Source organism: Propithecus coquereli, unplaced genomic scaffold, assembly GCF_000956105.1.
Source record: "Propithecus coquereli isolate 6110/MARCELLA unplaced genomic scaffold, Pcoq_1.0 Scaffold307, whole genome shotgun sequence".
NCBI lineage: Eukaryota > Metazoa > Chordata > Mammalia > Primates > Indriidae > Propithecus > Propithecus coquereli.
Window position 1 is genome coordinate 64,249 of NW_012148697.1, and position 5,197 is coordinate 69,445.

Here is a 5,197-nt window from a genome sequence, read left to right on the forward strand (position 1 = left end):
CATTGGTATGATGAAGTTCGTGCTCTTGAGATGCCTGTTGAATAGAAGCAATAAGTAAAGAGTCAATTTTATCGTTCTCTCCGGCCACAGGCCTGGGCAGTCCAGAGTGTGAACGAACATGAACAATAAAGACAGGATGATGACGCATATGAAGTAAGGCCTGTAAATGAGTAAATAAACGTTGCAAAGTGGTTTGGGGATTGAGAGGTAGAGAGGCAGCAGGAAGATGAGAAGTAACATAAACAGCATATTGGGAATCACTGACAATATTAAGGGGTTCAGAGGGAAAATCCTGTAAAACTAAACAGATAGCATACAGTTCACTTTGTTGAACTGAAGGGAAGGGAGAAGTAACAACCTTTTGGCCCATTGTGCTCCAGTAACCGGCTTTACAGGAACTTGAGGCATCTGTAAAGAAGGCAGGTCCCTTTAGAAGGCTGGAAACAATAGGTGAAACAGGGAGGATGGAATGAGTCTGCAAAAAGGAATACAATTTGTGTGAGGGGTAATGATTATCAAAGGTTCCAATGTAATCTGAGCAAGCCACCTGCCAAGCAGTGGAAAATTCAAAGTTAGTTTGAATATCTTTAGAACTCAGATTAGTACCAATTCGGACGTCCTCGGGTAATCAGTTGTGCAAGCTTATCAACGTACAGTAACAGCCTTTTGTTCTGTTGGTTAGGGAGAAATATTCATTCAAGAATTCCATGAGATTGTCCCAGACAACCTGAAGGAGAATGACATGTATGAAAGAGAAAGAGTGTAATAGGGAGAGAGGGTTGAAAAAATGTGAGGAAACCAGAGCTCAAAAGTTGCTCTACAAACTGCAATTCAGATTCGGCCTGGGGCATAAGGCAGCGAGGGCTATCAAAGGCAGAGTCGCCCTCAAGGATAGCAAACAAGTGTTGTAAGGCATAAGTAGGTATACCAAGTGATGGTCGGAGCCAATTAATATCTCCTAATAATTTCTGAAAATCATTAAGTGTTTTTAGATTATCTCTCCATATTTGTAATTTTTGAGGACGTATTTGTGACTCAGAGAGACAATATCCCAAGTAATTAAAAGGTGGATTACGTTGCACTTTCTCAGGGGCAATTATCAAATTATATCATTTGAGATTTTCCTGAAGATCTATGAAGGCTGCATCACGCATCTCTTGAGAAGGTGCTGCAAGAAGAATATCATCCATATAATGACAAAGCACAATTTGTGGATGCTGCATACGAACAGGATTTACAGCATGGTCAACAAATTCCTGGCATAAAGTAGGGCTATTTAACATTCCTCGAGGAAGCACCTTCCACTGCTAACATTCAGTAGGACGGCCATTGTTACATTCTGGGATAGTAAAGGCAAAATGTTCACAATCAGAAGGTTGTAAAGGAATGGTGAAAAAACAATCCTTAAGATCAATAATCATCAAAGACCAGCCTGTGGGAATCATAGAAGGCACAGGCAAGCCTGGCTGTAAATGGCCCATGGGCTGCATACATTTATTAATTTCTCGAAGGTCAGTGAGGAATCTCCATTTTCCAGATTTCTTTTTAATAACAAAAACAGGAGAATTCCAAGGAGAAGTAGAGGGCTCAATATGACCTGCAGCAAGCTGTTCAGCCACTAGAAGCTTTAACACCTCGAGCTTTTCTTTAGTAAGAGGCCACTGCTCAGTCCATACAGGTTTATCTGTATTCCACCGCAATGTGAGGGCTCGAGGAACTTCTTGAGCAGTGGCAATTAGTTAAAAGATTCCTGTGTATCAGGAGGTTGAATGGGGTTGCAACCCATCTTTAACATCATATTTTTAACATTAGGTGATAGGTGGGGAATGGTCATAAATGCTCCAAATTGATGCAATAAGTCTCATCCCCAGAGATTCACAGCAATATCAGTAATATAAAATTGAAGAGAAGCTTGTTGGCCTTCAGGTCCTAAACAATTAAAAGTATCCTTACTACGAAACACACATTGAGCCTGCCCCAATCCAGACAAAACAGTGGGAACTGCAAGTTTGGGCCAGTCAGGGGGCCATTGAGCAAGACAAATAATAGAAACATCAGCTCCAGTATCCACCAACCCCTCAAACGTACAGCCATTAATGGCAAGATTGAGGACAGGTCGAGAGTCTGAATAAGAGTTCCCCAAAAAACTTTAGTTCTTGTGCTGCCAAAGCCTCCCTGACATTCAGCTTTACGAGTAGGAAAAGAGACATACGGTAGGAGCAAGAGCTGAGCTGTACGAGTGCCTGCAAAGACTTGAGTAGTGTGGGAAACAGAGACCATAAGCTGAATTTCACCGGTATAATCTGAGTCGATAACTCCCACATGTACAAATATTCCTTTCACAGTACAGCTGCTGCGTCCAATAACCAGCCCAACCTTCCCCGCAGGCAAAGGTCCAAAGACCTGTGTAGATAACTTGTGAACACCAAGGCTGGGTCACCCAGGGCTGCTTGAGCCTCCAGAGTAGTATACTGCCCTGTCCCAGTAAGTTGTTTCTCTGCAGGTCCAGGGGGTTGTTGTGCAAAAGGAATTTGAAAAGCTCGTTCCGCTGGTTTCGGAGGGGCCGAGGGACAGACTGGATAAGCCGAAACAAAGGGCGGAGGTGGAGGACTGGCGGCCATCTTACTGCTTTTAAGCAAGGAAATTAATTCTTTTATTTCTGCCCGAGTAGGCAGCTCACCCGAAGGGTCAGAGTCCCCATCTGGTGGCTCTGGCTCTCTCAATTCATCAGGGGACAGGGCACGAGATGACAAGCGTTCCTTTTCGGATTCTTCGCCTGCATAAGCCTTTTCTGAGTCTGTCTGCAGCAAACGTAAAGCCTGAGTTATCGCATTGCAGACGGTCCAAATCTTTAAATCAATAGTTTCGCCTTGCTGATGGGCATGGCGAAAAGCTTTAATAACTTGTTGCCAACTAAGGAGATTTAACTGCACCTGTGACTGACATTGAAACCAATAACAATGTTGTTGTACTAACACGAATAATTTTCTTAAGGTACTTTCTTTTACTTCTACTCCCACAGAGCTTAAAAGTCCTTGAATTAACTTTCGATATTTGCGCTCTGCTGCTGAGGGGGAATTCCCCATATTCTCCCGAGAGTCCCCTGTTGGTTGCCACTTACCTGTTGCCAAAGGGGTGCCTCTTCGGTCCCTCCGTCCTGAATGACACGGTCCCTGTTCGGGTGCCAGTTGTCGCGGCCCGGATTGCAGAACGGGGGATGGACACAGAAAGAAACACACAGACACACACACAAGACGTACAAGACTGCAGTACCCGATTTGTACCAGTCGCTTTATTCTTATACTTTTCTCTGTTCGGCAGCTACTTCCTGGCAGGTGACTACCTTGGGCGCCCTGAGAAAAATTCATTTTCATTCCTTCCAGATGATTGCTTAAGGGAAGCAGACTTTGCATCTTAACTTCTTGTATCTTAACTTCTTTATCTCATTACCGTATGCAGGACAATGAGATGCCATGGCTTGTTTGCAAGACCCCAGGTGCTTGGTTATCTGTCATAAAGCTATCTGTCATGAGGAATAGTTCTGTTTGGTCAAGAGGCCGGGCCCGGGCCTATTGACCTCTGGCGCCAAGGAGAGCATGCCCAGTTTCGCTGACTCTGGGCTTAAGCCAATTTGCCCAGGGACGGTCCCTACACCTTGACAAGACTTATAAGGGCTTCCATGGTCCTCTGCGCTCAGTCCTCTGTGCAAACCACCCATCTTGCAAGGGATTAATAACTAGGATATAATACCTGCCTGGGCCTCCCTGTGTCACTGCGGGTATGTCCTGGCAAACAGCCTGCAGCATCCACAGGGTAGGGAAGGCTCTCCCTCTGGAGTTTCCCCGAGGCCACCGCCTAGGGAGTCAGGGCACAGAAGGACATCTTGATCTCTAGAGCATCTCTGGCCAAGTGCACTGTCTCTAGAATGTGGGTGCCTGGTTACTGGGGTCTCACATTCTCACGGGGCCTATCACCAAGGTAGCAAAGTCACTTTCTGGGGTCCCCTTACCTGAGGCCCCTCCTCTAATAAGAAGACCCCGCAGGCCCCCCTGAGCTTCTGAATGTGCACCCTCCTGCCCCACAGGGTCCCCACACGCACACACGGCTACACTGCGTCTGCCTCCCTGCAGCCCCGGCAGAAGGCCTGTGTGCAGCGAGGTCCCAGCTCTGCGGGACAGACCACCTGGTTTGAGACCAGCTCCTCCTCCTCACAACTTATGTGACCTGGACAGGACATTGTGCCTCTCTGGGCCTCCTCTGTCTCCCCACCTGCCCAGTGGGAGTCACAATAGCATCTACTTCCCGGGATGTCAGCAGGCATCTGTGAGATGAGGCTTAAAAAACCTGTGGGGTTTTGTGATGTGCAGCCATGGCACAAAATTAGAGATGAAATACAGGAAGGGGTGGGATGTAGCATGGGACTCGATGAACAACAGGCCTGGATTCCTGCTGTGTGATCTTGGAAATGTCCCTTCCCCTCTTGGCCCATTTCCCTGCCTGCACCATGAATGGGTAGAAATTAATTTCACATATTATCCTTTTCCATAAAATCTTCTAGTGGCCGCCCATTATGTTGAGATTCAGACCCAAGTTCTCATCTTGGGGTCCCTTAAGACCAGGTCCCCAGCGGTTTTTATCTCTCATGCTTACATGCTCAGACTGAAAAGCTGTGACTCTATATTTGACTTTCTTTCCAGTTTTCAGGGCAGTGGTTTGAACTGTTACCTCAATTTTCTGATGGATCTAAGTTGTTGATTTTCAGTTTATTTGGCTTTTTCATTATTGTGAGGACAGGAGTGATGACTTCCCAGCTCTTTATATGTCAAAACAAAAACCATCGTATTCTACTTTAATTGGTATGCTTAAAATTAATAATTGTAGAAATAATTTCTCAAGGCTGGGCACAGTGACCCAGACCTGTAATCCCAGCACTTTGGGAGGCTAAGACAGGAGGATCATTTGAAGCCAGGAGCTCACGACCAGCCTAGGCAACATAGAGAGTCCTCTGTCTCTACAAAAGGAAGGAAGGAAAAGGACGGAAGGGAAAGAGAAAGAAAAAGAAAGAGAGAAAGAGAAAAAGAAAAAGAAATAATTTCTTTCTTTAAAAATGAATGAAGGGCCAGGCGCAGTGGCTCACACCTGTGATCCTAGCTCTCTGGGAGGCCGAGGCGGGAGGTTCTCTTGAGCTCAGGAGTTC